At 25.3% G+C, this 26033-nt stretch overlaps 1 protein-coding gene across 7 annotated transcripts in view; it reads left to right on the top strand.

Annotated features, from left to right (window-relative positions):
• Positions 1 to 26033, top strand: part of LOC126735974 (homeotic protein antennapedia-like) — a 419235-nt gene that overhangs the window by 115420 nt on the left and 277782 nt on the right. For 2 of the 7 annotated variants that reach the window (XM_050440104.1, XM_050440102.1), the window contains exon 2: positions 2466 to 2495. The exons of 2 other annotated variants lie outside the window; for them this stretch is intronic. The gene's annotated coding sequence lies outside the window, so the exon portion shown is untranslated. Of the gene's footprint in view, positions 1 to 2465; positions 2496 to 20788; positions 21201 to 26033 lie in introns of those variants that run through there. 3 more of the 7 variants (XM_050440105.1, XM_050440099.1, XM_050440108.1) reach the window with 2 other exon arrangements.

Genomic DNA, 26033 nt, shown 5'->3' with positions numbered 1-26033 from the left:
GAAAGACGGGGGAAGAAAAATAAGATAAAAACCCCTAGAATTTGTGTCTCGAGTGAGCGGAATCGCCCACTGTTCACTTTCAGATATATATAAATTTTATACATATAGAGAAGATTTATTATAAAGGCAGGTCTGATGGCGAAACAATGTACTTGGATTTGTTGAATATAGCTTTCCCAGAAAACTGGAATATATATTTTATAACGAAATATGATCTTAACTACATAAGAAAGAAGTATATTCTTTCATACAACATAAAATGTGTTTAGAACAAAAGTTTAAGTAACAAAACCTCCACTATTTTCCATTCTTCGTTATAAATTTAATTGGATTACCGAGCCTTTGCATTATATCCAGGCCGAAGCGTAATCTCCTAAACCACTTTGGCGTCAACCCTGGGCCTAAAATTTCGGTCCGGGTTGAATAAGGGAAACATGTTTCTGCGGATCCTGCAAAACTCGAGGGATTGTTTTTGGGGAAAAGCTGCGTTTTCGGGGAATTTACCCGTCAAAAGTTGCTCAGAGTTTGAATAGTTTGCGGTTCTCTGGATTTTCGTTGGAAAAGTTAAACCTGCGAGATACGAGAGATCACTAAATCATTTTAAATAGAAATGTTGCCTAGTGAGTTAGCTAATTGTTGGAAGAATATGATTTACATCTTTTACTGTAAGATCTCAAACAGAAGCTTTTAAGAAAGTCAGGTTAAAAGGAGAATATGTATCTGTCGCTGTTTCTTATTTTAATGGTTTTTTATACATAGGTACTTTACAAAGATAATCAGGCAACTTTAACTTTTCAAAATAACTTTTATATTAATTTCTTACAGAACGGTTTATTGTATTTAAAAAAAATATCTAGGATTTGAATCATTAGATCATGCACAACGAATTTGTATGCCTTCATAAATACATTTCTGCTGCAAATTATTAGGCAATAGAATAATTATTTTTATTCATTTAGGTATAAGGATTTTAGAAACTAATAGAGATTCTTTATAATATCAAAGATCATAGAAAAAAATTTATTGTGTAGGTGACTGATAAACGCGCAATATTGATAAATCACTTTAGTATATGTGTATTAAATTATTTAAACAAGGTCCAGTTTAAAAATGATTAATAAACAATATTGTTTAAGAGAATTTGCTCCAGCTTTGTAGGTTAATCCATGCGTATTTCGATGTCAAATTTGTAGGTTTCCTTTTGTCTTTTGTAGAATTTACTTTGTTTATATGTCATTTTATTTTAGAAATAAAGCCATAAAAAAATATAAATCAAGGGAGTAATAAATAACTAATGTATTGCTAAAATTTACACAACCTTATACCAATAACTTTTTTTTTCTTTTAATTTGGTCTATTTGAGGTTTGCTTTTCATCACTTTTATGAATCCCACTACCATATAGCAACAATCTAATTATCTATCATTAGGATGCAGTAAAAAAAAAATTTTTAACGAATCACTAAAAATATCATAAAAATGTTTTGTCTATACCCATAAGACATTAGTCTAATATAGACAACCAACAAATTTTGATGGTGAAACTAGTAAGTAATATTACACTATAACAGACATTTGCATATTTTTACTTAACTTATTATTATTAATAGAGAATATCACACTCCCATCTGAAGAGTTATTCATAATACTTTAAAGGAAGGGATCAAGGAAATTTAATTTAATTATTACAATGCCAAATAAGGAAAGTATGTATATTTATTTGGAAATACGTTGTGTGGTTTTTATTCAGTTTCAGGATTACTATTTAATAGGTTTATAGAATCTGGATATCACATTTAATTTGGACATATTGATGCAGAAAATGATAAGCATATTATTTCTAAATTAATCTGCAGAAAGCCTTATAAGTGGGTAAAATTTGTTGTTTTTTTTATTAGAGTTTACAAATTATCTTACCTTAAAATAATGATTGCAAACCAAATTTCAAGAAAGACATTTCAAATATACTGGAGAAGGATAATTCTATTTAGAAATATCATGTATTAAACAAGGACAAGTATCAGGTGACCAATACACTCGTATCGATTCTTTGCATACTCATTGTACAAAATTTACGATTTAAAAATATATCATCTTGGTCTGTTTTATAAGCTAATAATTTGCTAAATTTTTAATTGTAAATATGCAATTTAAAAAATATTTAAATAAATCAAATAAAATGATTAAATGTATTCTTATATTATTTATATTTATTAGACTGCAATCTTGCATCTGGATTAAAAAATATTTACATTTTATATTTGATAATATAATTTGGTTCTTATAAATTAAGGTATTATATGCAAAAAAATATATAAAAACTATAAAAATAATTAAAACGCCGTATGCATTTTTCTTTATTAAATAGCATCATATAAATCATTTTATAGTGACATTAGTATTTGCCAATAATAATATAAGTTCAAATAGGTGTAAGTGTATTCATTGATTTTTTTTCAATTTCAGGTAAATTGTAGCAAGATCAAAGTATACCAGGTGAGTTTTTAAAATTAACATTTAAAAAGATAAATCAATCCAGGCTAACTATATTTCTAAGAATAAAGTAGAGCTACTGTAATAAATTAAGGAAAAAAAAATATTTTGACTTTTTAATAAATTTATTTTTCTACTTATTTCTTAGATAATCCTTAATAATTTAATTAAAAGTAACGTAATGCTACCAATTTTTAAGCTATTATACTATTTTATACATGTACATATTATCTCATACTATCTAAGTCCAAGCGAGTGAAAAAAAAAAATAAAACTAAAAAATATATAATCTTTATTAAATCTTTTATATTCTTTATATATTATAAAAACATTTAAGTAACCAATTAAAAAATCTTATACATAATTTAACTTTCACTTAATAAAAGATAAAATGGACTTTAAACTATATTATGTAGTTTTCGGTTTCTCTTATATTACATTAAATAGACTTATATAAATAACTTACTTTTTAAATTAAAATACCAAAGTGGGCTTAAGAATATTTGATTATTTTGTTGGATTCCACATGTCCAGTGCAATATTACAATAAATCATTTAATATAAATGATGTATTTTAAATACATTATTTTAATTCAGAATCTAGCACTTACCTTTACTTTTTCTTTTTTACCTTATAATTATGTCCAGTAGCCTATTGTCTTTCTGCATCTAGCCTTTGGTCTTCTACACCTAATTTTTACTAGAAGAATGTATAATTTATTATAATTATAGCTATAATTGCGATTTTAATATTGTCACAAAAAATGGTCGTAAAGTCTATAAATTTGTTTTTAAATGGGTTTTTAGTTTGAATGAATTCTGCACACAGGTCATTAAGGAGTATTTTTTTAAATAATAGATGAGCGTATTTATTGTAAAAGTTATCAAAAATTATAAAAAATATTGTTTATTTAGAGAAAAATAGGCCTTGATTTGTATTTAATAAATCTGTTGAGTGAATATCTTATTATAGAAAGAATATTAAACTTTAAGAAAATAGTATGTCATACTGATATTAAGGTCCTAGTGATGAAATAAAATACTTTTTTTGTTCACTTTTTCTTCAAAGCTATAAATTTTAGAGTATAGTAGCCTTAATGTAACATCCTGCATTTATAGCAAACTCCTTAAAATACAAACAAACTAATTAGGCCATAATTTTAGCTTTCTATATAAATCTACCCTCTAAAGTACCGCGTCCAAATATAGCAGGTACTTAATAAATACATTTTTATGTTTTGATTTTCCTAAGTGCCTAAAATGTTATTTTAAAAATACTTTTAACAGTTTTTCAATTGGTAAAAGCTTCAATAAATTTTTAAATCAATTTGCACGACTGTTTTCGAACTGCTTTTATATACAGCGTGTCTATTCGGTCCGGTAAAGAGCGTTAAATAATTTTGGTTTCAATAAATCTCTTGTAAACAGGAGTAAAAATGTTGCTAAAAATCAAAAATAGCAATAGGTGGGGTACTTTTAGGTGCTTTTCTACAATTAAGTAAATAGAAAATATTAAATTTTAAATATTTAAGTAAAATTACTTTTCTAAGCTTTCCAAGGGCACAATATTCTTAAAATTAGGTATTTAAAATAAAAGTTTTCGTAATAAACAAAATATATAAACTTAATCTATTATATGCTGAAACTCGAGCAGATCTATCATTAATTAGCCTAATCTTATTACAGTAATTCCTTTATAAAGATAGCAATTTAAAATCAATATAGAAATTAAAATTAAAAAACCAAAATTAAAAAAATAAATAAAAATACTCCCAATAAACAATATAAAAAAAAGTGTAAAAAACTGGTAAAAAGCTAAGAAATTTCAAATGATTAATTCTGATGTAGCGGTTAATAATTAACAAGAAAATTTAATTTTAGTTGTTAAAAACAGAAACATTGTAAAAAAACACTGAATTTAGTAGCATTTATAGAATGAGTTGTTTTTACTATTATTCTTTGTTGAATAGATTACTTAAAAAAAATTTTGCCAAGAATACGGTTATAAAGAATTAGTTTTTTTTAAATTTTAAAGCAGCAAATAATTAAAATATCAAACAAGGGTTTCTTATTGCATAACACGATTAAATATTGCAGTATTTTTTTTTAATTAAGCACTTTCTGTGTCATCAAAATCTTACATATTTTCATTTTAAAATGAGCTGAAGAAGTTCTTTTGATTTACGACTCTTCTAGTTTGCGCTTCAAAGAATAATTGCCGTGTTGCGGATTATTCTTTTTAACTTTTAAGTATAAAAGACTGTTGTTCAAAAAGTTTATGATGCAGCCACTAGTTTATTCAGATTTTATTTTTAGTTCATGTTATCACGCTGGGAAACTTAAAGCTACATGAAATATAACGCGGTTAGAAAATAATGAATTATTTCTATTTATACTTAGAAGTAAATTATTAAAAGAATACTAAAACACTTTTAATTTTTCTAGTTTTTAATTAGTAGTTATTAAAACACAAAATATTTTACTAAATACGCAAGATATGTGTCAATTCTTTTTAGTAAAATGCTACTAGACCCGCTATATTCAAATTATTTAAAATGTAAGGACATTTTTTAACTGCTGAATGTTAAACTGCACTCTACATCAATTTATTCTTAAAAAAAAAACAATCCAAATTAACTACTTTAATAGCCGCAAAATAAAAATAAGTGGCTTAATAAGTGATTTATTGCGAAATTATACTGCGGGATTATTTAAATTAATTTAATTAAAAGGCAACAGAGCACTTGGAAATCTATAATATGCGATATCGAGATTAGTGTCAAAAGGTGCGATTTATGAATTTCAAAAATTGAATTATCACCTACGTAAATAGTATTATGCAATATTTTTCATTAAATGTGTTAATTTAATTAAATGTTAACCTTGTATATTTTGAATTATTAATATTTTTGTTAACATACATGTGATTTGAAATTCTATAAATATATTATAAGCTAGAGCTATTTAACCAAAATAAATAAAATGCTGAGTGGAACTCAGCATATATAGCATAGTCTACCATAGATACGTGTACATTTTATACATAAAATATATATGTAGGTTTTAAGGTATTGTTTAAATTATATTAATATACAGGGTAATAAATCCTAATGCGAATGAAAATTCTAAAGCTGTAAAATATTATATTTGCAAAAATCTTGGTAAATTTTAACAATTCGAGATAAAATACATAAGAAAATAATATTAAACTAATATTGAATTTTTCTTTAGGGTCTATAACTTGTTTTATGCATTTAAAAAAATATATATTTATTTTTCCTTTAACGTAAAACTATACAAGCAAAATTAGAATTGAATAAAATATATTCTTAGGATAAAATAGCAAAATTTATTCTTTTCTTGCTTGTAATAATGTTAATATTTTATAGGTTGATTGCTATTTATTAAACAATTTTTAAATTTTGTAGAGTATTTCATTTAAATTTATAAAGGTGACATGTTCTTCCCATGTTCTTCTTTGGTAGTCGAATATGCTAAAATTTTTTAGTTGTGTTTCTCTTAGTGACACATTTCCAAATTCTCATAATAATAGTTTTCCTACAATCTAGCTACTGAAGTTCGAAAAATTTAGCCGTCAGATGATTTTTTAAAATTAATAAGTTTTAAATAAAATAATCTTAACAATATACACATACTTATTTGTAAGAGCGTGTAGCTTTCTTCCTATTCATTTTAAAAATAATAAGCCTTTTTCTAAAAGAAGATTTTTAGAAAAGATTCTTAGTTTTTAATATAATTCTTTCATAGTAATACAATCATGCCTTATTTAGAAATACTACTTATGAAATACTTTTTTTTTATATACTTTTTAAAGTAAGTATATGGTATTAAATGTAAAATTTATTTTATATATCTTCTTTTTTCTTCCTTAGCCATTGCTGCTCCACTCCTGAATATCCTGTGCTATCTGTAACATTTACCCGCAATTTTCTTTAGATCATCAACCCATCTGAGTGGAATCCAGTCTGTAGGTTGTCTTTGGTAGGATACAGCTATCATACACCTTTCTCTTTATTGGTATATTTTTCTTTTTAAGGATATAGCCCATCTTCCTACATGCGTCCCATCTTAGTGCAATCCTTTTTTTAAATTCTGCTATCTAATTTTTCTTTCCTAGTAAATTCGGAAAAGTAAATATGTGATAACCATTTGTCTCTCCGTCCTATCTGGTTAACTAATAATTTTTACCCTTTGTAAGATGTAGTGTTTTTTATCTCTTTTTTTTAATGCACAAAAAGATCTGTTGCTGCCTAGTACAAGCGAAATATCTTGACTTTGTATTAAACATATGTGAGACCAGTGACTTAGAGTTTGATTTATTACTGTTTCATTTGGGCAGGTCTCTTAGAGCAAAGATGGATTTCTTCGAGTTCTTTCTTGGTCTTTCCTTCGACTTTTTTCCTGCTAAATCTTCATTTGTCAGAAATCTTGGTTTTTTGAATAGTTTTCTTCTGTTTAATTTTAATTTAATTTCCAAAATTGTTCTTACTGACCTGCAATCGCCACCGAGATCAAGTTGACTTAAAACGGTGACATCTAGACAGTTTTTTTAACAGTTTAAGAAATTATAGTTTCTTTCATTTTTTAATTTGTTATTTATGCTATGCCTTGTCTATTTGCTATGGGGAAGCTTTCTATAAAATGTGTTAAGGCAATATAAGTCTTCGGTGTTAAGAATTACTAACTAACATATCGCCTCTATTATTTCTGACTCCCTCTGACTGAAAGAGGAAACATAATTACCAATGTTTTCTCTTTTTTTGTGCTCTGCCCAATTTTCGCATTTAGGTCTCTCATAACGACTGTGAAGTATATCTTCTTCCATTCTCTTGCAAGTGCTATGTCTTTGTATAATTGTTTTATCTTAAGGTTGTTTGCTCTGCTTGTTGCAACCTAGTTTTGCATTATTTGCATACTGTATCGCTTGTTGATTTTAAGGGTGACATACATAATCTGATTGATCTGATACTGCACAAGATTTTGCTATCAGGTATTGAGGCCTTTTATGAATCATGATTGTCAAGGCCCCATATATGCGAAGTGATTATCTGAGTTCTTCTCGTATGTAATATGTCGTTGTGCATCACCTTTCCGCAAAGATTCAGAATGTCGCATTTGATATTTTTAATTTCTTCTTCTAACCCTTTAAGATGTTAATTTGTTCTCTTTTTTTATGTTGTATGTGATTATATGTATCCGTTGCTTTTTGTCTTTTATTTCCGGTTTAAATAGTGTTATGCAAGACTAGTTTATACATTCTCCTGAATCCATGAGGTTTACTTAGATATATAAGATAGAATTCCGAGCCATAGGCTCTACCCACTTGAACTAATTTTGTTTTCCAGATCATCATGCTCCCTGTTTGATCGTGGAGGAATTTGGAACTTAAAGAAAAAATCTATCTGAAAAAAAAGAAAACTTTCGTAAATTTAGCTTCGTAAACAAAATCACACTAAATATTCAATAAAATAAAAACTGAGTAAAGTAAATATAAAAGTGTTCTACTTTGTATTCTTTTCTGTATTTATTAATATTTCCCTAGATCCACCTTTAGCAAATTTAAATAGGTCCCGCTTTAAAGATTATGCGAGTGGTCTTAATTCCTACCTAATTATAAGACCACTCGTATAATCTTTAAAGCAAAAATAATATAATTTTTTTTTTACTAAAATCTACAGGATTACAACTGCTTACATTCTCCATTATAAGATATAATTTTCGTTTTCGGCTCAACCAGCTAATATTACTAAATACACTAGAAACTCTAAAAGAAGTGGTACTGTTCTATTATTAATTAATATTCATTTAAAAGAAACATATAATCTGTTAAATTATATTATCTATGATGTATAAACTTAACAACTAAAGATTACCCACATTTATACTAAATTATTTGCAGTTAAAATTATCTAATATGTAATTCGTATCAAAATCGCTCTTTAAAATTAAGACAATAGCGTTTTTTAATCCGGACACAGTAACCTGGGGGCTGGCCATAATTTAAAGATTCGTAAACTGGATTCCATCGCGGCCTGGCAACCTTGAATACCAACCAGCACGACCAGCTGGTTATCCGCTTATAAAAGATGGGACGCGGATATGAAAATATACGAGTCAAGGACTACCAGATTACAACACTAGCATGGGCAGAATAAATATATTTACCCGGTTGCCAGATAGTTTCTTTTTTCCTTTTAAATGCAAAAAATTTGATGCATAACGTAATTGAATATGACATGCATATTCATATGAAAATTAAAAGGTTAATAACCCAGGCCTTAAAAAGAAAATCTAACAGCTCACTATTTCTTAAAAGCTTCAACGGTTAATAAATACCATTTAAATATAAGCGACTCAAAAGTATTTCAGAAAACATTCGAAGATAAGATGATATATGTGAGGAAGGCCGCATGTAAAATAGATAAAGAAGTAAAATAACGAGCTCTGAATTTGAATAACGCATGATAATGTAATAGGGCAGGAAATACATTTATTAAAAATCCAACGGTTCGTATTAAAATTAGTGGCCGCTTATTAATAAATCATTTAATTATATAGTGGACGGATTTCAAAAATGTTAGTTGGGATTGTTCATTATTTAGGTGGCTGTAGATTGCGGTGTTATTATAAATGGATCATTTATAAATAATGACGCGGGGATCTACTATTGTATTTTAAAACTGGAACATGAGTTTAAAGGATTCTGAAATAATTTAGACCAGATAAAATATTTTCTCAAAGTTTTCTCTAGGTAAATATTAATATATTTAACGCAATTTATTTTAGTAAAACAACTGTTTTTCATTCTTTCTGTTATAGTTGCAGTAGCTATGAAAAATTATTAGTGTTGTTAGCCAATTTAAGTGATACCAAGACAAAATTAAATGTTAATTTATAAACCCGCCATATTTATTTACTGTTGAGTGACGATAAATATTTTACCGACTGCATTTAATATTGCAACCTCTGGACCTCGTAATAATAAATTAAATTAAACCTTTTAATAGCCATCTTGTTAATGAATCTTTAAAGCGTTAGAAGAAGTTTAATGATGCAAAATCGGTTGTACAATGTACAGTGTGTAATCGATTAAACGTACGAGAAAAAGGAGCAGAATTGAGAATATTGGAGAACAGATTATCAATTATAGTGGTACATTGCAATTTTTTGGGTAAAAAATAAAAGAAAGCTCAGCCAAAAAATAGATATGTTATTGGCGGAAAACTGTAGCTCGAAGATTGAAGTATTAAAATTACAGGAACCTAAGCAATCAACGAAGTACCAAGTAGCAATTTTCAGCTAAAGGCTTGAAACATCGTATCAATGAATGCATCTGTTTAACATAGTTTAACTGATAATATTATTGTATTAAAAATAACAAACTAAAACAACTTGCAGAGTAATACTAGCAAGAAAATTAGATTTGTTATAAAAAATCCTATTATAAGCAATATATTTAGAATGATAGCAGAAGCTGATGCAAATACTTATGAAGTTTTATTCGAAAAAGAAGAGTTGAACATTAAATGGAATTGCTATCATGTTTTTAACAAAAATGAGATGTGAAGTCACCTATTTAAAGAGTGTAAAGAAAACAAAGTGTTTGATAAATGTAGTTAACGAGTATAATGTGAATGTTGCAAGGTGCAAAAATTGTCTTTGGCTTAATAACAATTATGATGTTAGTTTAAATATAAGTTATGCTATCTAGGATGTTAATATTGGATGTGAGTTGGTTTTCGATAGGTACAAATTGGAACAATGTACTAGTAATAACTGTAGAACAGGGATATTTTGATCGCTGATTAGATAGGATAATAGATATAGAATTAAAAAAATAGAAAATATTGAAAGTTGCCTTGTTATTGTCTCTTAAAGTGTTAGGCTCTGGCCCAAATTTTTTATTTTCTGGTTTATATCATCCACCCCAAAGAGAAGAGGCTACATTTTTGGATTCTCTTAACGATTATCTTGATAAAGTTAGTTTTTATCTTGATCGGTACTGCTTAAATTGGTACTAATATAATCATCAGTGATTTTTAATTTTGATCTGCATAAAAATACATTTTGTAGCAATAAAGTTAAAAATAAAATTTATATAAATAGATTTATACAAAATGTTAAAACACCATCTTTGTTGTTCTTAAAACTCATACAATAATTGATTGATTATATATAGTTACCGATGATTAATTATTACCACATAAGATGCACCTTACATCTAGGGCCAAATTTGTTAATTTCCTTAAATAACCAAAAATGTTAACCTGTTGAAATTATAACCTATATCAATTAACAACTAAGATCATTTAAAAATTATAACTCTGATATATAACGAGAAGAACTGCTTCAAATAATTTCTGTGATGTAAACGTATTCGCAAATACTATTATCATGGATAATAATGTGCCAAAGAGTTGAAATTATTTAAAGATAGAATTATGTCTTAACAAAAATGGATAATCGCCGAGATACAAAGAGTTTCTATAAGTATATATAAAAATATCGAGAATGAATATGAGGCAAAATAAAGACAATTTCTTGTAAATAAAATAAATAGAGTAAAAAATAATTTTTTTTTTGGAAAATTTGTGGATTTCAATAATAGCAATTCTAAAAAATTGTAATAGATGTAAAGACCCTTTCACCATATAAAAAGCAAAATCTACTCAAGCAAATTAATATTAAATTAGAAATAGTCTAAGAAAAAGCAGATATATCATATAGATTTAATAGATATTTATTTAGAGTGTGAAAGAAATTGTACAAGATATACCATAGGTAACTTATCAGATTAAACAATTTTATATTTCTACCTGGACATCATATATTTTCAAAATTTTATTTTCAAAGTTACCAAGTTAAAAATGAAAGAAATTCTAAAAAATTAAAAAAATATCGGAGGTGGTGAAAGTGGAATATTAAAGAAAGTTTTCTATAATGTCTCCTATGCTATTGGTGACCGATTTCTACATATTATTAATACCTCTCTAACTAAGAGTACTTTCCTTAAGGTGTGAAAACTGTCTACTATTTTTCCTGTTTTCAAAGGCTAAAACTTGAAAGAGGGCAATGAATTCCGAATAATTAAGATAGTATTAACAATATGCCTGTCTATAATAAGCTTCTAAAGACCTGCGTAAAGAAGCAATCTTATGATTATTGTGACAAAAATGCACTAATCGTTCCCAACTAGTTAGAGTATCATGGCAATCACTCCTGTGAGTTTGTAATCGTTAAGTAGCGATGACTTTCTCAAAACTTCTGACTGTCTTAAGATATTTTTTAATGTTCCTAGATTTTAAAAGAACATTCGAAACTCGTGATAGACAAATTTTAAACTACTGGAAATTATGGATAATATCTTTAACTGGTTTACGTCTGTGTTAACTATGGCGTACCACAGAGAACTGTATTTGGGCCAATATTATTTCTATTATATATAAAATATATGGTCAAAATGTTTAAAAATTTCAAGGTTGTTTAGTTTCCTTATGATACAATGATACATGTAGCAAAACTTTACAAGAAATGCAAATGAACTTCATAATTTATTAGTAACTGTGTAACTACATAATGTTAAATGTTCTTATCATGATGTCAACGCATAATGCTTAATTTAGTTTTTTATATTTATATTAAAACGCTATTTATTACCTCGCTAAATCTGTAGTAAGTTTAGAGTCCTTGGAGATGTTCATAGTTACCAAACTAGACACCATGCAGACTTTATACTAATAGATAATTGCAATACTAGTCAAATGCTCAATTCAGTCTTATATAAAGGCTTAGTTCGATTCAACAGTTTACTTGTGGTAACTAAAACGTTTTAAAATCAATTTAAGGCTTACTATGATTTCAGGGCATAGTAAGTTGGTTTTTTAGGTTTAGTTTTAGTGGTTTATTTTTACAATTTTATCCATAGCTTAAATTCTATTGATATAGTTTTAATAATATTTCTAGTCATACTCGTTTTGTTCTTACCTTTGTTTTTACCACTGAACATTCCATTTTTGTATTATTTTTACTACCTTATTTATAGTTATTTTTATGTAGCATTGATGCTAAATAAATAGTTCATTCATTTATTTTTACTATAGTAAATTTTTCCTTATAATGCGATTTGTTATGTGTAGTATTTCTTTAATAATAATAATAAACAAAATTTATTATTTCTCACGACATATTTACAAAAATATGTCCGGAAATTATTAATATAAATTCAGAGGACTTGAAAAATAAAAGGTCATGTCAATGCAGCTTGACATGACAGAAACTGTTTGCGCCTAGTTAAATACCTATTGACAATTATAATTATAAATACAAACAGCATGAAGCAATCATATATACACAAATTTAACGCATTAAAGGGAAAGGGTCGGAAAAGCATTAATGTATGTATAAATATATATATTTTATTTATATATTTATATTTATATATTTATATATATATTTATATATATATATATATAAATAAAATACATAGATATATATATATATGTATTTTATGATTGAGAAAAACAAAATATTTATAAATTGAAATTCTAATCTAAATAATCTAAAATGATTTATTCGAAACTTAGCTTTACTGGCGTTTTTAATTTTTTAATTTAAAAGTTTTGCAACTAAGAGAGGCAAACTGTAATTTTTGACGATTGAATATATTTAACCATCCGATATTCTTAAGCTTTAGCAACAATTAGACGAAACATGCATTTTGCTTTTTTTTTAATTCTACGAGAGTCGACTTAATGTAAGTATGGTCCACACAAAGTGGTAGAAGTTGGATAGTACTAAAGAATCACAAAGATTGATTTTTTGAGTCTTGACCTATGACTTTTTTTAGGTTATAGATAAGTTTAAGCGCTATATGCTTTCTTTAATTTGTCAGTTAAAGGCTCATGAAATCGAAAATAAGAAATAAGAATAACATCAATAAGGATTTTGAAGTATTAGCTATCACAATAGGGGTGTTATTTATTTTTATTTTTAGCTCCTTGCTTATTTTAGATCTGTGGCGTTTATGTCCTCGATATAAGTGAAGATTTTGAAGGGTTTACTTTCAAATGATGTTTTTTGTAAAGTGTAATTAAATTTTGTAGATTAACATTAATATTTTGATTTGCAGATGTTATATTATTAGGGTTAAAGTAAAAATAAAGCTGAGTATCCTCGGCGTACAGATGGTAATTACAAAATTTAAAAAACTCTTTAAATCGGCAAAAAAATAAATTGTATAAATAAGTCGTCCTAATATACTTCCTTGAGGGACACCCACAAATAAAGTTATAGTATTAGATTTGAATTTTTTTAAACCTGTTTGGTATGGACGACTACTTAAGAAATAACTAAAAATTTTAAATACACAATTTCAAAAGCGTATATAATGCAAGATAGACAAAAGAATTTTATAATTTTGAGGCCAAAAGCCTTTGTATAGTCTAGCAAAATTAGAGCACTTAGTTTATCCTCATTCCATGCTTGAAAGATATTATCGGTTACGTCAGTCATTGCTGTAATACAGCTATATTCTTTTTGACACACTGACTGTTTTAATAGCAAAATCTTATTTTCATTTAAAAAAACACGAATTTGTATATCGATAATGTTTTCTAACACTTGAAAAAAATTCAAAATAATCATCCATTACTCTCAAACAGACTTAAGTATATGACCAAAGGAGGGAAAAAAGTAAACTCAAAGTCCAAGTCTCATAAATCAGCGTCTATTAAAGGTTACGTGTTTCGCCGCATTAGGGCATCATGAGACCTATCGAAATACAAAAACTAAACACTGACTCACACTAACATAAATAAAAAAATTAAAATAAAATACGTTTACACCATCGTGTATCGTTATTGACAACAATATTGACAACAATAACTTAATATTGACAAGAATTATTGACAACAATAACGATACACGATGGTGTAAACGTATTTTATTTTAATTTTTTTATTTATGTTAGTGTGAGTCAGTGTGTGGTTTTTGTATTTCGATAGGTCTGATGATGCCCTAAAGCGGCGAAACGCTTAACCTTTAATAGACGCTGATTTATGAGACTTGGACTTTGAGTTTACTTTTTTCCCTCCTTTGGTCACTTGAGAAAAAGTTGGAAGAATGCATATTGAGAGCAGATCTTAGATTGCGATATTTTAGGCAAAGATGTGATAAAAGCATGATTTCACATATCTATAAAATATGATTTAATTATACATTCATTTATTATATAAAGTAAAAAGGGAATAATAAATTGACAACAAAATTAAATTGTATCATTGTAACATTAAGGCATAACATTTTTGTGAATAAAATAATTCTTATTAATTTATCTTCTGTCACTATCTATAAAGTAAAAATATGTTGAGCATAATTTTTAAGGTTATCTTCATAAAAGTCAAGTAGATCTTGGTTTAGTTGTTGAGGATTAGTGCATATGGATATAAAAATGTTATTTATTTCCTTAACACTAGATAGATGTGTCGGCATGCATTTCATTGATGTATTTTTAATATCAAATCAAGCTTAAATAATATCAATTTTGTCAAAAAAACTCTTTTTCCAATGCGGAGAGCTGCTGTTGTAAAATGTCGTAATTGTTTGCAATTTGCGTGGTGATCTCAGTTTTTAAAAGTTTTTTTAAAGCTTTGTGTTTTTATTTTTAAACATTTCTTATATTTGTCGTAACCCCGGGAGCATATTTATAGTATTTATTTCGCTTAAATACCTTTAAGGAACCGTGTCTATCAAAAAATTATTTTAGTGTAGTTTAAACAAGTTTTAGTTTGTTGTCTATATGATCCATATCGTAAATACAATACTAATCCAAATTCGCTTAAATAAAACTAAAATAAAAATAGAATGAATTATAAAGATATAGAAAACCACCGCAAAATACTACTAGCCAAAAAATATTAAATTTTTATATTTTTAATTACACCAAATTAAAAACGCGATAAATTTAAAATAAATTCTGATTCTCAGTAAGAGTTATATTATAATTTCGAATTAAACAAAAAAAAAAAACAGTTTTCTCATCGTTGGCGGGCAACAAATTTAAACTGGCATCAGCATAAATCAAAAATTTCAAAAACAATCTGACGTTTCGATTAGCGACGCTCGAAACCATACCTGAGCACTATAAAATTCAATTAATTTCGTATCAAAATATCAATGGCCGCCCCATCCCGACGTACGTGCCATGCATAATACGTAAGCAATCACAACGGTAGGACAGGCGACAGGGGATGGGAAGGGAAGGGAAACCCCATCTGAAACAGGGAACAGCTGTGCCCAAAGGGGAAGCACAATTTGTCATTGTTTCATTTCGAGAGTTGTATTAACTGCGCGAGAAGTTTTAGTTATGCGTTTTTGGGAGGAGAGTGCGAGGTTGTCACACTTTTAGCTTTTTAGCAAATTATTAATTTAAAAAAAAAGTTCATATCTTGCCACTAAGTTAAGAAGAAATACGTATTATAAAAAGAGCTTACTTAAATTTATTTATTAAACAATTATACGTTTTTGCAATAAATCAAATTTATTATTGTAGAACAGCCACCAAAAAACATTCCAGTACAGTTATCAGAATTAACAAACTGAGTGATATTTACACCTAATAGAAATATGGAAAAATTACGTTTAATAAAATGAGTTAATAACAAAAAACGATAATACGTTTTTTTTTAAATTTCAAACTAAAATAATTATCTTTCAAATTTTAAAATTAATTACAATTTTAAAAATATATACATAATTTAAATTTAAAATTTAAACTAAACGTTAAAAGTCTTAAAAACGCAACTTTGCTCCTTGACTTAAGAAGAAAGTTGTCCAAGATATATTAATTTATTTTGGTCAACCTTTATTGTAAATAGAGAGAAACTTTAAACTTTTCTTAAATGTATGGGCAACCCAATAAATATTCTCAAAGCAAAATAGAGTACAGAATGTTGCGTTAATGTTTTACATACAAAATCCATTTAATAATTTAATTGTTTTCTTCATTTATATTTTTTTTACTTTTACCGATACTTTAATTTTTTTTATTATTGATATCACATTTTACAAAAAAGGATGATTGAGGAATACGTTTTTTTATCATATGGTAATTTTATGCACTATTTTTGTATATTACTAAGACCTTTTAGATGACACTCTGCTACCACACCCCAACCCAAAATCCCAAATCTTAAAAAATCTTTTAAAAAACGAAAATTTGGTAAGAGGCCTCTTATTTTATTCATAATATTCTTAATTTGTAAGTCCGATTTACAAGTTAATGCATGTATTTGCTCTGTCGAAAATAGCAGTGTCATCAGAAAAACTTGTTATTTTTCGCAGAACATTTAATTTTAATAATTAGTCAAGTAAATGCTTACTAGCAAAGGTCTTAACACGATAACTTTAAAAACTCCATATAGTACTTTTTCTGTTTTACTTACTTCACCATCAATTTTCACAAATTCCATTCTATTTAATTTAATTCATTCTAATTTACATTATTTACAACATTTAATCATTCTATTTAAGACGTACATTTTTGAAAGGTCTAAAGCTATGCCTCTTCTAGGCAATATCCCTTTAGATTGGTAACAACAATATTGTAAGACACTATATAAATGGCCTTAGAAGGATCGACAAAGATTCATAGGCTGCCTTGAATTTGAAACTTAGAGCGTCAGATATTTGTGTTGTTAAGTTAATTATTGTTTCTTAAGTTGATTTCTTATCCTCCCGTAAAACCATACCGCTTCTTAAAAGGGAAATCAAATTTATTGAAAAACTAAACAACTCTTTCTTTTAATACTTTTGAAAATACAGAAAACAGAGATTCTGGTTTAAAATTTATTATTTGGCTGTTCTCTTTCAGTTTATATAAAAAAAATAATGGAAGTACAGCCATTTTTAAAACATATATTTACTAAAAAAGTAAGCTGTTTAATTATCATTATTTTTAGAATTCACAAACATAAAGAGCATCAGATATTTCTTTGAGGTTTCAGAATTATCACTTGTTAAGTCTAAAGGACTCACTGATTCTAAGCAGAAAATTTTAAAAAGTTCTCTTTCCTTTTCCAAAAGTTAATTATTTAATTTTTTTATGGTTAATTATATTTTTAAAATTGCAATTTAAAATTATAGATAAAAATTAAATTAAAATAATAATATTGAAAATGTTCTTTTAAAATTTCCTGAAATTATTAGGTTCATCTACTCTCATGATTTGTATTATAGTATTTGTTAAAAAATACCATGAAACTAATTTTAACCATATGTTTATAACGGCAGCTAAATAAGCCAATGCTTTTATTATACAGAATACTCATCAAATTATGTATTGCCTATCAAAAAACTACTCATTAATAATAAATGAAATTCCATATACCTGAAATAAAATAGTGAATTTACTGATAGCATTGAGCTTCATTGTTTTAAATAAAAATTGCTGATATATATTTGAAAACATTTCATTATATTTGGTAAAAGTAAAAATATATTCTAAGATATGACTTGTAAATTTTAGAGAAAAAGTTATCTTATTATAATCAATTATTGAATTTCTGTATCCTAATACGGCAGCAACCGTTACAATATTAGAATTTTGAATACGTAGTATATTATCTATTATATCTTGGTTTCTTAAGTAATTATTTAGTTTTATACATTATGTTTTTTTAATAATAATCCTAATAATTTTAATAATTTAGAAGAATACTATCTTAAAACACCTTAAATCCATCTATCTCAATTATTATGATTTGACATTTTAATATATATTTTAAAAGAAATGTCTTAAAAATTGCGTTATGTTAATATAGAGAAGTAAAAAAAAAATAATATTTGATTAAATTGTTTACATGCAGTACATTAAAAAAATTTTAAAAATCACTAAAAATTTAAGTGAACGTCAATTAAAATTTGTCTATAAGCTTTTAAAGAAATCATTATTTATCCATTTTTAGGTCTATATCCTTTGCCCTTTTAAGTCTATAAATTAAGTCTATATTTTGAAATTATATAAATAAGCCGTTAAATTTCATTTAGAAAAAAAAATATTTTAACTATAAATATACTCTTCTGTATGATGCATATTAAGTTCTGATTTTAGGATAATTTTTCTGAACTACCCTGGAAAAATGCCTAGAATAATAAAAAATTATATACATGCTTTCATGAAGTAATTAATATATAAATCCGTAATTAAATTTAATGTTCAAAAATTCTTAAGAATATGTTTTTTGAAGGGTGATTGAAAAAAATTAATAATCGTTAAATTTTTTTACTTATCAAGTTGTGTACTTCAGAGTTTAACAAAACTACACCCTAATAGGCAAACGACTTTCTAAATCCTTCAGTTTTCCTTTTGTCTAGCTCTAAAATATTCTGAAAGATATTAAGGGTACGTAGACTGTGCTGCTCTTATATATATATTTATTTATCCATGGTCAGAGGCATTTTGAGCTAACTAAATCTTGTTCCATACTTTAAGAGTAAAGTAATTGTAAAAAACAATGTTGCAGTAATCTAGCCGTTACCAAACAAGAGCCTGCACAAGGAATAATTTAATATTGTTAAGCAAATTATATTTAAGTTGATACAAACTTTCAAGTAATTTATAAATGCAGGATAATTTAAATTGCCATGTAGTTATAAGTTTAGGAGAATAAGAAAGACCACTGTTATTTACATGTAGAGAAGTAAAATTAAATTAAAGAATTTATTTTTTTTTATTGTATTAGAACCTATGAGTAAGTGTGTGCTCTTATCAGCATTCAAAATCATCTTATGATGTCTTTTTAAACATTAAATTATTAAGCATAAGTCATCATTAACTTGCAATGTATATTGACATAACTTATGATAAGGAGGAAAACCGGATAACGGCTGTGTGTCATCTGCATAAAGGTTTAGGGAACAAAATTAAATCTGCTCTGGAAGATTGCCATTGTAAATACCAAATGATAAGGACCTAAGGCTACTACCCTGGGAAATCCGTAACCAGTAACAAAGGTTCAGATTTAAATTGACGGTTTTTATTTAAGTATTAAAATAAACTGTCAAATTAAATTGAAAAACTAATAAAATTTTTATAAAAAATATACGTTTTTAATGAAAGCCGCAAAATAATTTTTAAAAATTATGATCTTACTTGGGACATAAAAAAAGAAAAGAAAAGCCATACCTAGAGTGATGCAATACTTTTATTAATAAATCATAGGATGTTAATTTTTTTCTAAATATCAAACGGTTAAATATATAAATAAATATTTGTCAGTAAATTTGTATTTTATTTTAAATATTTTATGTATGTAAATATAACACTACAAACCTCCAAAATGGCTTTTGAATTTTCTTTAAAAAAATTCTAAATAGACATCACATAAGGAAACAAACTACAAATTGTAAGTTTTAAAACACTTTTTAATATCTTTTTAAAACTTATAAAAGTAAAACATTTATTTTATTTTTCGTAGCTGTTTTTAAGTTCATTATATGCAAAATTGTTATAAAAACATTTGCTAAAAAATACAGTCTGGTGCCCAACATTAAAAGTACTAAAAAAATAAATAAATTTGTTTTAGTTCTCAAGCTTTTACTGTAAGTCATACATTTTGAAATGAAATTAATGATTGTAAGAAATACTAAAAATTATTTAAATTTAAATTTTTGATTATATTTCAACACGAAAAAATTAAATTAAGTAAGAAATAAACATTTAAAAAATGTGTATAAAAATCACAGATACATGGCCTTAAATTTATTACTTTAGTTTGTACAATTAAGTTTAAGTGCAATTTAAAAAAAGTTTAAAAATATTTAATATAATTTTTTAACCATTATCTAACTAGTATATAACTATAAATCACTTTAAAATACAAACTATAAATTCTTAGTTTTAAGACACTCTTTTTCAAATTTATTAAAGTAAAGCAAAGATATTTCTTACTTGTAAATAAGTTCCGGACTCAAATTCCTTCACACAATACAGCAATTGACTCACAAATAACACTAATCAAATCTCATAATAACAGGGGCCAACAAACCGCCTATGATTACCATAACAAACGTAATTAGTCCAATTCACCTACCCATCATCAAATTTTATAACTTCCCATAAACCAGAACCATCGTCGTTCAAGCAGGTAGAAAAAAAACATCGAATCCTCAAAAATGAACCCGTAACACCCCTGTATCTCTAAAATACAAAAGACGGCGGTCAAAATCCGGTGAGTTACGAGCTCATAGGCGTTCATTGGCCCCCCACCACCCGATCCTCGTCCCTCCCGCCCCATTATTTTGGTGTCTTCAGTCTTCACATGTACTTAACATGCTTTATTCCCTGTGCTTATGCAATCCCCACCACATCCGTGTCTATAGTGTGGCGCGCGGCAAAATCTCAAACGATTTAAATTAGTGGATGCTTGATTCACAAACAATAAACACGCTATTTTATTGCTTTATTGCCTTTCTTCGCAAGTTATTGTTGTTACCTTCGGTTAAAGTGTCGTACCCTAATTTTATTGCTCTTTTTTAAGTGCCAAAGTCAAGGACCAACAACTTTTCTTATTTGTTTATAGTTTATTTGTTTTTAATTTGGATATTTTTGTGTTTGTGTTTAACTTTTTTTTTAATTTTTTGTGGTTTGTTAATATTTTATTTGTGACTGCGAGGAGAGATTGTTATAATGTAAGTACTTTTTTTGAAATACTATTATTTAATTTAAGTTTTGTTAATTTTGGTAAAAAAAGGTAAAAAAAAATTTACTTAATACTCACAGAAATGCATCCTAACATAAAAAAATCAGTCCCACAAGAGAAAAAAAATATATCGCTATATCTTTTCTCAAAATAAGAAGAAAAAACTAAAAGTCTGGCGCCCAACAAGAAAAGGATAAGAGAATATTTACTCTTAAATAATTTTTTTACCAACGTCATATTTTTTGTTATTGAAATATTTTTAATAGTATTAAATACAATGGAAAAATTTTGTTTTTAGAATACAAAAAGTCAAGTAAATCTATCGTTTTTCTTTGACTTTTAAAAATTTAACTAAATTTTTGTCAAAGTCAATGCAAAATTAAAGTGGCTAAAAAAAGAAAAAATTAATATTTTATTATGAATATTTAAATATAAGTACTTATATTAAATAAATAAAAACTCTTTGTATAAATAAGAAAATATCACAAAAAATAATTTTTGTAATGTAGTTTAATTAAATTAGTATTACAAGATTTCGAAATTATTTTTTGTTAAAATTTTAATTTATATCTTATTAAAAAATTAAACTTAAAAAAATTGGAACATTTTATTACGCAGAAATCAGATAAAATAAACAATGAAATATGAATATATATTTAAAAACTTATAGGGTAATATTCTACAATAAAGGAAAAGATATATTTTCTACGTTTAAAAATACATTAAATTTTCTACCATTGTAATAAAAAAAAAAGTAATTTTGATGCTAAATAGTGAGGTTTATTAATGTAAGTAATAATTAAAATCTTTTAAAATTGAGTATTCTTCATAGTCTTGATAATCACAGATTCTATTTAATAAAATATGGCTTTATTTCTTAATTAATGAAATTTATATATATAAAAATTTTATAATTTATAACGATAATTCTAGCTTTCTATGTTTTGACAAAAAAACATTTAATAATACCGCCAATGAAGATTATTAAAAATTAACTTATTAAAAGAATAAAGCTAAACAATAAAGGTTTTCTTAATTTTTACTTTTTTTTTAACGAATTATGATGATATTAAGATTTTTTTTCGATTTCTAATGATTAAAGAAATATGCTTTCTTTTAATCGTCAGAAAGTGAAAGAAAGAATTAATTTTTTTTTGTGAAGATTTGAATAACGTAAGAATTTAATAAGAAGTGGCTATTCTTCAATTCTTATAAATTAAAGTTTTTAAATTTATTTATGCGTTAATTTATTTTCGATATTCATAATTATTTTATTATTATATTATGTAATTTTGTACTGAAAAGATTTAAATTTGTTTTAACTCTTAACTTTTTTTTATTTAGTCATACGTTTTAACAGTCAATGGTAGTAGCAAATAATAAAAAAAAAATCATACTCATACTGATGCTACAAGAAAAAGAAATTAATTCAGAAACAAAAAAAAATGAAATTCCAAATAAAAATCGCAGCCTTTTAAAATGAAAATTAATTAATTAAAGAAATTAGATTTTACCTTTGTTAAAAAAATTCCAATTTATTAATTATTTCATAATAGTTTTTTAGATTAATAGTTTTACAATTATTAGTTTCTGATAATTAAATAATGTATATAAGCAATATGCATCGTAAAAAATAAAGTAAAAAAATTGGTATATATTACTTTAGAAATCACATAAAATACATAAATTACTTTATTTAAAAATGCGTATACATAAAAACTTCCTTTCTAATAAAAAGTTATATTATAGTTATTTTAATACTATTTTAAATAATAATAAAAGGAATTTAAATTGAGTAATTAGTAATTTTAATGAGCAACAATACAAATTAATCTAAATTAACTTAACTATAAAATTTGTCTCATAATTTATTTCAATTTTAATAACGTTAGCTTAATCTACACTAACAATTTTTAAATTATGACTAAAAAAATTTCTTAATTTATTTATGTTTTCATTTATTTTAAAGTTTTTTATTGTTTTAGTTTTAATTGTTTAAGTAAGTATTTTTAATTTATAAAAAAAAATTGAGGTTTGTTAAAAGAAATAAGATGTTAAAGTCTGGCGCCCAACAATTTATTTAATAAATGTTGACATTCAATGGTTGTAGAATATATTATTAAATTATTTACTTACATTAAATATACATTTTGTACTAGATCTCGTTGAAAATTGATATCTCTAGAGACTAATTTATATTGGTGATACATCTTTAAATGTATTAATTTAATTTATAGATATAAGGTTTATTTTAATCAAATAGTAATTTAACAATATTTTTCAAAAATAAATAGTTTTGTAGTTATTAGTTGTTGTAAACTAAACCATCTATGCAACTACAAATACGAGTATAGTTAGAACAATTTGATAATTTCACTAAGACCTAAAAACTATTAATAAATGTAAACCTATTTATTTGAAAATACACAAAAATCATTTTTTTATTATAATTTTGATAATAATATAGGAAGTAAGAAAACTAGCAAAGTAGAATTTAAAATATATTTTGAAAATAAAATATAAAAAGCATATTTTAAAGAATAATAAGAACCTCTATTTTTTTTTAATAAAATAATTTAAGATAAAGCACAATATTCTATATTTTAGGCCTATATTTTTACAAATATTGGCATAACTTTTTATAAAAAATCTTTTAAAAAATTTTCTAGTCTTAAGTTAATCAATATACTTTTTTAGAACATTATCTCTTTTCGTTAATTTCTGCTTATACTTTCTAATATAAAACATTGGCCTTTAAGAACATTATCTCTTTTCGTTAATTTCTGCTTATACTTTCTTATATAAAACATTGGCATTTAAGGTTTGGTTTTTATTTTATTTAACCGTGACGTTAATTTTATTTAATGTAGTATTTTATTTTAATTAATTTAGCACATAAAATTAGGCTTTTACAAATTTTATGTGCTATTTTACCATGTTAAGGATAATTAATTTTAATGTTACTGTGTAGGAATAATTTTGCAAAAATTTCTGCCAATATTTTTTTTTTCTCTGTAATGTAAAAAGCCAATATTTTTATTGTTTTTGTTATTAAAAAAAAAATTAACTTAAAATCTTAATTGTTTTATTGTTGTTGTAATTATTTTTTTAACAACATCATATTTTTTTAAAGAAAATTAATTTGCAATGCTAAAACAGGTTCTTAAAAATATAATGAAGCTATGACTTATTAATATAATTTAAATAAATGTATATTTAATTTATTTAAAAAAACTCTTTTATAAATAAGCTGCTGATCAAAAATTCTATGTAAATAAATTAGTATTACAAGATTTTAATGATTTAATTTAAGTTAAACGTAAATCATAAATAGAAATATACTACTATAGAAATTACACAAAATAAACAATTATTTACGAATATATATATTTAAAAACTTGTAAAATAAAAAAGTAATTAAGGTGATGGTTATACTTGCATATCTCTTGCTAATTGTAAGCATTATTATTTTAAATATCAGTATATATATATTTTAATTGAGTCTTTTTAAAAGTTTTAAATAATTACAAATGCACTTAAAATATATAAGGTTTTATTTGCTAAATTATTCAGTTTAATTTTAAATTATATTGCGATAATTACAGCTTTCTATATTGCTAAGAAAACTTATTACTTATACCGTGAATATAAATTTATTAAAATTAACTCGTTAAAAAGAATCATTGTTAGTATTGTAGACGTGTATTTACTTTTTATTTTCCTTGAAAACGATTAATAAAAAATGACCCTTAATAATTAAAAGTTTTTGAGTTAATTTATATTTTTAATTATTTTAATCTTTATAGTTATTTAATATTAGAATTATCGGAATCAAATTCATATTTCTTTGTGAATAACTCTATTTTCTTCTTTTTTTTAATATTTGAGCATTTGAGATAACAGTAAAAGTATTAAAAATATGATAAACTTTGTTTAAGTTCTTAAATTTTAAGATTCAGTTGTAGAAGAAAAAGTTAATCAATAACTAATTTAAATTTTTTATTGGATTTCTATAACAATTGTTATTTTTTAAAACGTTTAATTTACGTTGGTCCTGCACAAAAAGAAAATTAATTGAGAAATAAACATTTAGGAAATAAGTATAAAAATCAGAGTGAAACAGCATCTTAAAAAGTAATAATTTAATTTGAATAAGGTTTATTTTAAATAAAAAAATGTTTGTTCTTGTGAATTAAATTATATATGTAACTACTGTGTAACTATAAATATATATAAATAATTATATAAATATTGGTATATCAATTTATATAAAAGTTTTTGTTGAGATCTGAACTATTTAATATACTTTTTCCCTTTTCGTTTATTTTTACTATATCTTTAGGGTATGTATTTTGTCCAACCAAGTTGAAAATTTTAATTAAAATAGTATTCTATTTAAATGAAGTGATCATACGAAATTATGCGTTTACTTATTTCTTTATCATGTTATGAAAATATTATTTATTATGTTATTACATGGGAATAATTCAAAAAAATCCCCTTTTTTCTGTCATGTAAAAAGCAAACATTTTAATTATTTTCAACAATAGAAGAAAATAAATAAAACATTACTTTAAAATTTTTATTGTTCATATGTGAATAAAATTAAAATATATTTCAGAAAGTGTATGTGAGCAATTTATGAATATTTAAATAAATGAGCCTAACCAATATAATTTTGATTAGCAGCAAACCTAACAGTAAACCAAAACCATAGTAAAAATGCCTTTATAAAAAACGCCACGTTTACACTAAACCACTTAAGGCAAGGCAGCAGCCATCATGGTCCCTCGGGATAAAGATACGACCGTCAGAGGCGAGA

This window comes from Anthonomus grandis, chromosome 5 (assembly GCF_022605725.1).
Source record: "Anthonomus grandis grandis chromosome 5, icAntGran1.3, whole genome shotgun sequence".
In the NCBI taxonomy this organism is placed as follows: Eukaryota; Metazoa; Arthropoda; class Insecta; order Coleoptera; family Curculionidae; genus Anthonomus; species Anthonomus grandis.
Note: the sequence above shows the minus strand (reverse complement) of the source record. Positions and strands in the feature narration are given on the sequence as shown.